General features: G+C 45.7%; 1 protein-coding gene across 3 annotated transcripts in view; it reads left to right on the plus strand.

Annotated features, from left to right (window-relative positions):
• The first annotated feature begins 4,387 nt into the window (after positions 1-4,387).
• Positions 4,388-12,715, plus strand: part of SNX8 (sorting nexin 8) — a 46,442-nt gene continuing 38,114 nt past the window's right edge. Inside the window, exon 1 of one of the 3 annotated variants that reach the window (XM_056533750.1) lies at positions 4,388-4,453. The gene's annotated coding sequence lies outside the window, so the exon portion shown is untranslated. Of the gene's footprint in view, positions 4,454-10,379; positions 10,542-12,715 lie in introns of those variants that run through there. The other 2 variants (XM_056533748.1, XM_056533749.1) reach the window with 2 other exon arrangements.

The following is a 12,715-nucleotide window of genomic DNA, read 5'->3' on the forward strand; positions in this document are numbered from 1 at the left end:
CCAAAGATCTGTCAAACGCCAGTGGTGTGTAAATGCTCACTGCACCACTTATTACATTTTGTGAGGTGTGTAGTTACCAAAATGGGGTCACATGTGGGGGGGGGGGGTGGTACAATGTTCTGGCACCACAGGGGGCTTTTTTAAACGCTCAAGGCCCCGACTTCTATTCCAACCAAATTCTCTCTCCAAAAGCTCAATGCTCAAGCTTCTCTTCTAAGCATTGTAGTTCGCCTGCAGAGCACTTGATGTCCACACATGGGGTATTTCCACCAGTGGGGTGTTAAGGCTCACTGCACCCCTTGTTATGTTCCTTGAGGGGTGTAGTTTCCAAAATAGTATGCAATGTGTTTTTTATATTTTATTTTATTTTTTTTGCTGTTCTGGCATCATGGGGGATTCATAAATGTGACATGCCCCCCCAAAAACCAATTGAGAAAAATTAGCTCTCCAAAATCCCATTGTCGCTCCTTCCCTTCTGAGCCCTCTACTGCACCCACAGAACACTTTACATCCACATATGAGGTATTTCCTTACTCGAGAGAAATTGGGTAACAAATTTTAGGGTGATTTCTCTCCTTATACCATTTGTAAAAATTCTAAAACTGGGTCTACAAGAACATGCGAGTGTAAAAAATTAATTTTGTGCTTCACTTTGCTGCTATTCCTGTAAAACACCTAAAGGGTTAACACACTTACTGAATGTCATTTTGAATAATTTGGGGGGTGCAGTTTTTATAATGGGGTAATTTATGGCGTATTTCTAATATGAAGGCCCTTTAAATCCACCTCAAAACTGAACTGGTCACTGAAAAATTCTGATTTTGAAATTTTGTGAAAAATTGATAAATTGCTGCAATACTTTGAAGCCCTCTGATGTCTTCCAAAAGTAAAAACATGTCAACTTTATGATGAAAATATAAAGTAGACAAATTTGGGGTATTTATCATAATATAGATGTTTTTTTCCGTCTATCTTTGGCGCTTGAATGTCACAGTTATGTAAATTTAGCGACTTATATGCGACTTTTTGAATAGAAGTTTCATAGCGTTTTGTCTAGCAGTACACCGTTTTCTGATTTAGACATGCACTGCACCCTTATTTATAATATGCAACATTTGTAATAAGTCGCAAAATATTGCGCTAACCCCGATTTCTAGGCGCAAAAGTACGCATACCAAAAGCACACGTACAAAACCTCTCTACCCTGCGCAAAACAAACAAATGTGCACAGCAGCGGGGAATTCATTATCTATGGTAGACACAGATGATAAATTACACGCTGCTAAGCAAAAAGTTAGAAGGAAAAAGATCGGTAAAAAAAAAGAGTAGCGTACACTTTTAATGATAAATGTCCCCCATTGTATATGTGAATCAATATATAATATATTTGGTATGTCTATTTTCCTTATTAGCAGAGAGTTTCAAAGTAAAAAAAAAATAGACATTCCAAATAAATAATATTTTGATTCACATATACAATATGTCTACTTTATGTTTCCATCATAAAGTTGACATGTTTTTACTTTTGGAAGACACCAGAGGGCTTCAAAGTTCAGCAGCAATTTTCCACTTTTTGGCAAAATTTTCAAAATTGGAATTTTTCAGGGACCAGTTCAGGTTTGAAGTGGATTTGAAGGGTCTTCTGGTTAGAAATACCCCATAAATGACCCCATTATAAAAACTGCACCCCTCAAAGTATTCAAAATGACATTCAGTAAGTGTGTTAACCCTTTAGGTGTTTCACAGGAATAGCAGCAAAGTGAAGGAGAAAATTCAAAATCTTCATTTTTTACACTCACATGTTCTTGTAGACCCAGTTTTTGAATTTTTACAAGGGGTAAAATTTGTAACCCAATTTCTCTCGAGTAAGAAAATACCTCATATGTGTATGTCAAGTGTTCGGCGGGCGCAGTAGAGGGCTCAGAAGGGAAGGAGCAACAATGGGATTTTGGAGAGTGAGTTTTTCTGAAATGGTTTTTGGGGGGCATGTCCCATTTAGGAAGCCCCTATGGTGCCAGGACAGCAAACCCCCCCCCCCCACATCGCACACTATTATGGAAACTACACCCCTCAAGGAACGTAACAAGGGGTATGGTGAGCCTTAACACCCCACAGGTGTTTGACAACTTTTTGTTAAAGTCGGATGTGTAAATGACAAAAAAAAAATCTTTCACTAAAATGCTGTTTTTTCCCCAAATTTTTCTTTTTTACAAGGGGTAATAGGAGAAAATGCCCCCCAAAATTTGTAACCCCATTTCTTCTGAGTATGGAAATACCCCATGTTTGGACGTCAAGTGCACTGCGAGTGAACTACAATGCTCAGAAGAGAAGGTGCGCCATTAAGCTTTTAGAGAGATAATTTGTTTGGAATGGAAGTCGGGGGGCCATGTGCATTTACAAAGCCCCCAGTGGTGCCAGAACAGTGGACCCCCCCCCCACATGTAACCCCATTTTGGAAACTACACCCCTCACAGAATTTAATAAGGGGTGCAGTGAGCATTTACACCCTACTGGCGTTTGACAGATCTTTCACGGATCACTATTCCAAAAATCTGTCAGACACCGGTGGGGCGTAATTAGTATCTGTACCCCTTATTACATTACGTGAGGGGTGTAGTTTCCAAAATGGGGTCACATGTGGGTATTTATTTTTTTGGGTTTATGTCAGAACCGGCCACCCCTGTACAAATCACCAATTTAGGCCTCAAATGTACATAGTGCGCTCTCACTCCTGAGCCTTGTTGTACGCTCACAGAGCATTTTAAGCCCATATATGGGGTATCTCCGTACTCAGGAGCAATTGCGTTAGAAATTTTGGGCGTCTTTTTTTCCTTTTACCTCTTGTGAAAATAAAAAGTAAAGGGCAACACCAACATGTTAGTGTAAAAAAATATTTTTTTACACTAACAGGCTGGTGTAGACCCCAACTTTTAATTTTCACAAGGGGTAAAAGGAGAAAGAGCCCCCCAAAATTTGTAGTGCAATTTCTCCCGAGTACGGAGATACCCCATATGTGGCCCTAAACTGTTTCCTTGAAATACGACAGGGCTCCGAAGTGAGAGAGCGCCATTTGCATTTGAGAACTAGATTAGGGATTGCATAGGGGTGGACATAGGGGTATTCTACGCCAGTGATTCCCAAACAGGGTGCCTCAAGCTGTTGCTAAACTCCCAGCATGCCTGGACAGTCAGTGGCTGTCCAGAAATGCGTGGAGTTGTTGTTTTGCAACAGCTGGAGGCTCCATTTTGGAAACACTGCCGTACAATACGTTTTTCATTTTTATTGGGGGGGGACAGTGTAAGGGGGTGTTTATGTAGTGTTTTACTCTTTATTATGTGTTAGTTTAGTGTTCTACCCATTATTATGTGTTAGTGTAGTATAGTGTTTTTAGGGTACATTCACACTGGCGTGTTACTGTGAGTTTCCCGCTAGGAATTTGCGCTGCGGCGGAAAATTTGACGCAGCTCATACTTGAAGCAGGAAACTTACTGTAAACCTGCCTGTGTGAATGTACCCTGTACATTCAAATGGGGGACAAACCTCCAGTTGTTTCAAAACTACAACTCCCAGCATGTACTGACAGACCGTGCATGCTGGGAGTTGTAGTTTTGCAACAGCTGGAGGCACACTGGTTGGAAAACCTTCAGTTAGGTTCTGTTACCTAACTCAGTATTTTCCAACCAGTGTGCCTCCAGCTGATGCAAAACTACAACTCCCAGCATGCACGGTGTGTCAGTACATGCTGGGCGTAGTAGTTTTGCAATAGCTGGAGGCACACTGGTTGGAAAACCTTCAGTTAGGTTCTGTTACCTAACTCAGTATTTTCCAACCAGTGTGCCTCCAGCTGTTGCAAAACTACAATTCCCAGCATGTACTGATCACAGAAGGGCATGCTGGGAGATGTAGTTCTGCAACAGCTGGAGGTACGCAACTACAACTCCCAGCATGCCGAGACAGCTGTTTGCTGTTTGGGCATGCTGCTATTTGTAGTTTTGCAACATCTGGAGTGGTACAATTTAGAGACCACTGAACAGTGATCTCCAAACTGTGGACATCCAGATGTTGCAAAACTACAACTCCCAGCATGCCCAGACAGCAAACAGCTGTGTGGGCATGCTAGGAGTTGTAGTTTTGCAAGATCTAGAGGGCAGTATAGAGATCACTGTGCAGTGGTTTCTAAACTGTAGACATCCAGCTGTTGCAAAACTACAAATCTCAGCATGCCCACACAGCAAACAGCTGTCTGGGCTTGCTGGGATTGTAGTTTTGCAACATCTGGAGGGCTACAGTCTAGAGACCACTATAGTGGTCTCAGACTGTAGCCCTCTAGATGTTGCTAGGCAACTACTCACCGACTTCCTTCACATCCAGGGAGCCGTTCTCTTCTGCCGCACGCAACTCACAGATCTCCGTCGCTGCCCGCCGATCACTGTCGCCCGCAGCCTCCGGAGGGGTAAGTGGACGTCGGCGCCCAGTCCTCTACGTTGTCCCCGTTCTGGCCCGCCTATTGTGGGTGGGCAGGACGGGGAAAACTAAATTAAAGCCTCCCGCCCCCGATCTGCTATTAGTGGTTGCGTCTAGACCACCAATGGCAGGGATAGGAGGGGGGGCACCCCTGCCACCTCACTCCTATCGCTTCAGAGGGATCGTGGGTGTCTTAGACAACCGCGATCCCCCTTATATTCCGGGTCACCGAGTCACCATAGACCCGTAATGACCTGGAATCGGCGCAAATCGCAAGTGTGAATTCACTTGCGATTTGCGCCGATCGCTGACATGGGGGGTCTGATAGATATCAGCAGTCACCCCGGTCCGGTCCCCGCCCGGTGTGCGGCGGGGACCGAAATTCCCATGGGCGTATGGTTACGCCCTTCGTCCTTAAGTACCAGGACGCAAGGGCGTATGCATACGCCTTCGTCCCCAACAGGTTAAAGAGTACCTGTCATCAACTAAACTTTCCCTGATCCCCCTCCCCATCTGTCCCTTACTCTAACTATGCCTATCACTGTGTTTATTGAGGTTTAAAACACTGTGGAAATACCTTTTTTTTTATCCCTCTTCATTAGCTCAGGAGCACTGTCTTTCTGAGGGGTGGAAGGAGGTGGGTCCCGGCAGGCATGATGTCACATGAAGCCTGGCCGGGACTCTGCTTCTGCCAGTCTTCCTGTATGCTGCTCTCCCTCTGCAGCAGTGTTTCCCAACCAGGGTACCTCCAGCTGTTGCAAAACTACAACTCCCAGCATGCCCAGAAAGTCAAAAGCTGTCCGGGCATACTGGGAGTTGTAGTTTTGCAATAGCTGGAGGCACCCTGGTTAGGAAACACTGCTCTGCAGTGTGCATACAGACTAAGTACAGGGGAGGGATGGCAGCCTCTGTCTCTCTCTCTCCTGTGTCTCTCTGCACTAAAAAGTCAATGCTGATAACCAGGGGCGGTGGGAACAATTACAGAGGCAGTAATTAAGATGAATGTCGGGGGGGGGGGGGGCACAGAGCAGGGAGTGCAGTGAGATAATACAATGTATAAGATAACGTGTGGTGAGGGGCAGGGAGAACACAGAGCAGGGGGGAGGGGGAGGTGACTGGCCTCTGTTATATGAGAGGCATGTGCAGGCTTGTAGCTCACAGTGCTACTCCAGGCTGTGAGCGAGTCCTGAGCTGAGAGTACTGAAGGACCAGAGCCCTTTCAGCATTAGTCCTAAAAGCTGTACACTTATTATGAAAAGCATAGGAAGCTGCCTGCAGACTAGGCATAGAAGAGAGACCCCTAGTGGCCAAAAGTATAAAATTAAAAAACTGGTATAAATATTAATATTTTTTAATAGAGATATATTACAATATGTCTTTGTTAATGATTATAAACAACATATTAAAATGTTTTGTTCATGACAGGTACTCTTTAAGGGGTTAAAGGGGTACTCCAGTGGAAGACATTTTTTTAAATTGCTAAAATCAACTGGCCCTAGAAAGTTAAACAGATTTGGATATTACTTTTAGTTAAAAAATCTTAATCCTTCCAGTACTTATCAGCTGCTGTATGCTCCAGAGTAAGTTATGTATTTCTTTCCAGTCTGACCACAGTGTTCTCTGCTGCCACCTCTGTCCATGTCAGGAACTGTCCAGAGTAGGAGCAAATCCCCATAACAAACCTCTCCTGCTTTGGACAGTTCCTGATATGGACAGAGGTGTCAGCAGAGAGCACTGTGATCAGAATTAAACGAACTCCAAAAAGAAATACAACTTCCTGTGGAGCATACAGTAGCTGATAAGTACTGGAAGGATTAACATTTTTAAATAGAAATAATTTACAAATCTGTTTAACTTTCTGGCACCTGTTAATTTGAAAAATGTTTTTTCCACCGGAGTACCCCTTTCAGGGGTTTAAAGGGGTAGTCCAGTGGTGAAAAACTTATCCCCTATTCTAAGGATAGGGGATAAGTTTGAGATCGTGGGGGGTCCGACCGCTGGGGCCCCCTGCGATCTCTCTGTACGGGGCCCCGGCTCTCCGCCCAGATAGCGGGTGTCGACCCCCGCACGAGGCGGCGGCCGACACGCCCCCTCAATACATCTCAATGGCAGAGCCGGAGATTGCCGAAGGCAGCGCTTCGGCTCTGCCATAGAGTTGTATTGAGGGGGCGTGTCGGCTGCCGCCTCGTGCGGAGGTCGACACGCCCCCTCCCCGCGGGCTGTCGGGGCTCCGTACAGGAGATCGCAGGGGGCCCCAGTGGTCGGACCCCCCGCGATCTGCAACTTGTCCCCTATCCTTAGGATAGGGGATAAGTTGCTCACCACTGAGTCGCCACTGGACTACTCCTTTAAGAATAAAAAAGACATAGGGGGACATTTATCAAGGGATTTAGAGCTCTTTCTTTTCCTTACAAAAGTCACACAAAAAGTCGCATTAGCACATAAGCAAATTTTTGTGCGACTTTTGGCTGTAAGCAAAAAGCAACAAAAGAGCGTAGGAAAGTACATTTTATTTTTTACTTTGCAGTGGTCACGGTCACGGATTTATCAAGTACGAAAGTCGCACATAAAGTCGCAAGCCCTCCAAAACAGCGTAAATGTAAGCCATCTCGTGCTTACATCACCCTTACAGTGAGGGCATGCTGGGAGTTGTAGTCTTGTAGCAGGTAGCGGGCAGGAGATGTGCGACGGGCGGGTGGGAGACAAGGAGTGATGTAAATCAGTGTCCCCGTCATTATGTTAGGGTAGTGGGGATAGAATCAGATGGAGCCCGGGCGGTTGCAGTGGGATGCCAGCCCGGGCTCCTTTTAACATACCTCAGCACCGCAGAGTTTCTGTATCCCCTACTGTAATTTCATATTTCCTGCTGGATCGAGTGATTGGCCGGAACTGAGCAGCCAATCGCGGGACCCGGTGGGAAATTTGATCTGACAGTAGGGACTAAAAACTCTGCGGCTCCGTTGTATGTTAAAAGGAGCCCAGGCTGGCATCACTCTGCAGCTGCCCGGGCTCCGTCATATATTATACCCCCAGGCGCCATTGTAAGGAACCTGGGCTGGCCTCACTGCAGCCGCCCGGGACTCCATCAAATATTTTCCTGGCGGCGCCGTGGTAAGGAGCCCAGGCTGACATAACTCTGCAGCTGCAGTGTCCATTACTAAGCCGGGCTTAGCGTTAGCCCCAAAAGCAGCTAGTGCTAACCCCCAATTTTTACCCTGGTACCCCCCGCCACAGGGGTGCCAGGAAGAGCAGGTACCAACAGGCCCGGAGCGTCAAAATGGCGCTCCTGGGCCTAGGCGGTAACAGGCTGGCGTTACTTAGGCTGGGGAGGGCCAGTAACAATGGTCCTTGCCCACCCTGGTAACATGAGGCTGTTGCTGCTTGGTTGGTATTTGGCCGAAAATAAAAATAGGGGGAACCCTATGTGTTTTTTTCATTTTTTTATATTTAATTATTTAGGCAAAAAAAAATAAGGTTCTCCCTATTTTTATTCTCAGCCAAATACCAACCAAGCAGCAACAGCCTGATGTTACCAGGTTGGGCTAGGACCATTGTTACTGGCACTCCCCAGCCTAAATAATGCCAGCCTGTTACAGCCTAGGCCCAGGAGTGCCATTTTTGACGCTCCTGGCCTGTTGGTACCGGCTCTTCCCGGCACCCCTGTGGCGGTGGGTACCGGGGTAATAATTGGAGGTAAGTTCTAGCTGTTTTTGTGGTTAACACTAAGCCCCGGCTTAGTAATGGACTCCGTCTATAAGACAGCTTCCACTACTAAGCCTGTCAAGCAAATAAAATGTAAAAAACTCAAAACGTTTAAAAAAAAAAAATATTCCCAAAAAACACTCCCCCACAAGCCCTAATTAAGCATTTTATTAACATTAAACCAAAAAAACATTGGTCATTGTATTCCTCCGAATTGAAAGTAATCCACAGGATACATGGATCTGAAATGAGAAGTTAAAAACAAAAAATGAGTAAGTACATTTAGGGGGAAAAAGTGGTTAAAAAAATGCAATGAACACACACACACACACACACACACATATATATAACAACGTGTGTGTGTGTGTGTATTTATGTATGTGTGTATGTTTCAGCATCACGTCCAAACGGCTAAAGATATTAACATGAAACTTGGCACACATGTTACTTATATGTCAACAACAAACATAGTATAGGTGATTTAACCCTTACTCACCCCCATTTGCCAGGGGCAGGGTTTATGTTTAAAGTCCCATACAAGTCAATGGGAAATATATGTTCCCACATAACTTCCGTACGGCTGGAGATATTTCAATACCTGGTACACATATTACAGGTTGGGATAGGAGGTCAACATAGGAGGTCGGGATAGGAGGATGGGATAGGAGGACCGGGATAGGAGGACCGGGATAGGAGGACCGGGATAGGAGGACCGGGATAGGAGGACGGGATAGGAGGACGGGATAGGAGGTCGGGATAGGAGGTCGGGATAGGAGGTCGGGATAGGAGGTCGGGATAGGAGGACGGGATAGGAGGTCGAGATAGGAGGACAGGATAGGAGGTCATGATAGGAGGTCGGGCTAGGAAGACGGGATAGGAGGACGGCATAGAAGGTCGGGATAGGAAGATGGGATAGGAGGACGGGATAGATGGACTGGATAGGAGGACGGGATAGGAGGATGGGAAAGAAGGACGGGAAAGGAGGACAGGAAAGGAGGACAGGAAAGGAGGACGGGAAAGGAGGTTTAGATATGAGGACGAGAAAGGAGGACGGGAAAGGAGGACGAGATAGGAGGATGGGAAAGGAGGAATGGATAGATGGACGGGATAGGAGGATGGGATAGGAGGATGGGATAGGAGGACGGGAAAGGAGGACGGGAAAGGAGGACGGGAAAGGAGGACGGGTCGAGATAGGAGGACAGGAAAGGGGGTCGAGATAGGAGGACGGGAAAGGAGGTCGATATATGAGGACGGGAAAGGAGGACGGGATAGGAGGACGGGATAGGAGGCCGGGATAGGAGGCCGGGATAGAAGGACGGGATAAGAGGTCGGGATAAGAGGTCGGGATATGATGACGGGATAGGAGGTCGGGATATGACAACAATATATGAGGACGGGATATGAAGTCAAAAGCTTCCTCCTTTGTTTATTTTCCTCCCCAACAAGGATTAGGAAGGAAAAACCGGGCAACGCCGGGTACTCAGCTAGTATATATATATCACATTTTTTTCAAAGCTGCAAATTGGTGATCTGAAGTCATTTATTGGTTTTTGCTTATGTGTGCAAAAAAAATGGTATTCAAAAGTGATTTATTGTTTTTTTGCTTATGTAAGCCAAATTTATCAACCCCCTGTGATAGTATAATAAATGTGTCACACATAAGCAAAACCAAAAGCAAGAAAAAAAGGCCTACAGAACTAGCTTACCAAATCAACGATGATAAATGTCCCCGATTATTCTTTCTTCTATGAACAGCGCCACTTTTGTCCTCGGGCTATGTCTGGTATTGCAAGTCAACACTGCAATACTAGCGCAAGCACCGGAGAAGAATGCCGATGTTTCTGCACGAAAAAATATTTTAGCTAGTTTCAATGTGTGCAACATCTGATTTTAGATTGTGCAAACCTTGTGCAGAGGAAGAGTGTGGAGCAGTTGCCCATAGCAACCAATCAAGTTACAGCTTTCATTTGTATAAAAGCTCTCTGAAAAATGAAAGCTGAAATCCTATAGGTTGCTATGGGCAACTGCCCCACTGTTCTTCTTTGATAAATCTCTCCTAGTGTCTGCCAGCACCATGCTCTTAACTGCGCATGCACGAAAGTGACGTCTTTGACGCCAGACAACTCCTGGTAAGAAGCCGCTTCCGCCAGGTGTTACAGGAAAAAAAAAAAAAAAGCCTGTTTGGGCTGTTACTAAGGCAAGGAAGTCACGTGGTGCGGCGGAGGCGGGGTTGGAGGTCGTCACATGACGGGGCCCGGAGCGCGATGCTGATAGAGAGTGAGCAGCGGGTGTGATTGTGATTACAGGTGAGCCCCGCGAGGTAGAAGGCTCCGGCGGTGACGTCATCGTCCTCGTTAACCTTTTCACCCCTGGATGTAAGTATGCTGACAAGCTTGGACGGGCTCTCCAAAGTTACTCTCTGCTAAAAATAAATCCTTTCCCTGGAATAGGAAAAGTTCACGTAGAGTACTGGAGCTCAGTGATAAACTTTATAACAGTGTTCTTCATCTGGATACAAATACTAGTCAATGGGCACATATATAGTGTTGTGTATGTCCCTTTAAGAAGTGGCACCGCTTATCTGGTCTGGGTCTATGGCTTGCTTCAGGCTATACATTATTAGTAGTAAGTTACTGCTATGAATTGTTGTGCTTTGTTCCTATAACAAACCTATAGAATAGTGGTCTCCAAATCATGTTGTTGCAAAATTACAATTCCCAGCATGCTGGGAGTTGTAGTTTTGCAACAGCTGGAGGTCGACAGTGTGCAGACTACTGGTCTACAACTTGTATTGGCTGTATTGGTAGCTCGGCAGCTGTTGTGAAACTACAACTCCCATCATGCCCTGACAGAGGTTGGGGAACACCCGACTTTCAGATGTTAAGACCTGATGGGAGTTGTAGTTTTGCAATAGCTGGGGAGCTACCAAAAACAGCCAAGATGTAGATTAGTAGTCTCCAAACTGTGGACCTCCAGCTGTTGCAAAACAACTCCCAGCATGCTCGGACAGCCGTTGGCTGTCCAGGCATGCTGGGAGTTGTTTTACAACAACATGGTTTGGAGACCCCTATTCTATAGGTTTGTTATACGAACAAAGCGCAACATTTCATAGAAATAACTAATTACTAATGACTAGAGATGAGGGAACTTACAGTAAATTCGATTCGTCACGAACTTCTCGGCTCGGCAGTTGATGACTTATCCTGCATAAATTAGATCAGCTTTCAGGTGCTCCGGTGGGCTGGAAAAGGTGGATACAGTCCTAGGAGACTCTTTCCTAGGACTGTATCCACCTTTTTCAGCCCACCGGAGCACCTGAAAGCTGAACTCATTTATGCAGGATAAGTCATCAACTGCCGAGCCGAGAAGTTCGTGACGAATCGAATTTACTGTAAGTTCGCTCATCTCTACTAATAACGTATAGCCTGAAGCCAGCCATAAACCCAGACCAGATAATCAGTGCCAATTGGTTGCTCCCCAGCTATTGCAGATCTTATCATCTCCTGTACAGTTTTGGGAAGACTGTTCAATAGAGACCGTGGGGGAGATTTATCAAAACCTGTCATGAGGAAAAGTTGCCCATAGCAACCAATCAAATTCCTTCTTTCATTATTAACAAGGCCTCTGCAAAATGAAACAAGCGATCTGATTGGTTGCTATGGGCAACTCTTCCTTTTCACAGGTTTTGATAAATCTCCCCCCATGAGTAGAGTGTAATGCAGTTTCCTCAACCTCTGGCTCCCCAGCTGTTGCAAGACTACAACTCCCATCATGCCCTGACATCCTGCGTCACTGTACATAACGATAATTCTTGAACAAGGGGTTAAGTCCTGACACCCTTCCCCCTTCTATATTTTTGGATGGCTCTGTCTGAACTTGCATTTAATAAGCAAAGCTCCTCATTTCCTCCCGGACCTGCCTATATGAAAAGAAGTCTTGTTAGCCGCACGCTGTAAAGCCTGTATAAATATGGTCCTCCGCCCATAGAGGAGTATGACAGGTGCACTCTGAGACGGTGTTTTCCCCAACTAAGGTGCCTTCAGCTGTTGCAAAACTACAACTTCCAGCATGCCTGGACAGCCGTTGGCTGTCCGGGCATGCTGAGAGTTGTAGTTTTGCAACAGCTGGAGGCACCCTGGTTGGGAAACACTGAGCTGATGGAAGGGGCTACAGTACAATGGCGTATATTTGGTAGCTGCTGTACCCGGTTCTGCAGCTTGTCCCATTCGTTCAATGAAATGAGCTGTAATACCAGGCAGGGCCACAACTAAATGTATGGCAGTGTGTCTGGTAAATACAGATGAGGCAGCAGCGCTTACAGCTCCTTCCGTCAGTTGATCAGTATCGGGAGTTGACCTTTCAAGAGTCATAGCCTATCCTTTGGATAGTTAAAGGGGCACTCCACTGGAAAAAAAATGTAAAATTAACTGGTGCCAGAAAGTTAAACAGATTTGTAAATAGCTTCTATTTAAAAATCTTCATCCTTCAAGTACTTATCAGCTGCTGTATGCTCCAGAGGAAGTTTTTTCTCTTTGAATTTCCTTTCTGT

The sequence above is a fragment of the Hyla sarda genome, chromosome 8 (assembly GCF_029499605.1).
Source record: "Hyla sarda isolate aHylSar1 chromosome 8, aHylSar1.hap1, whole genome shotgun sequence".
NCBI classification, from domain to species: Eukaryota; Metazoa; Chordata; class Amphibia; order Anura; family Hylidae; genus Hyla; species Hyla sarda.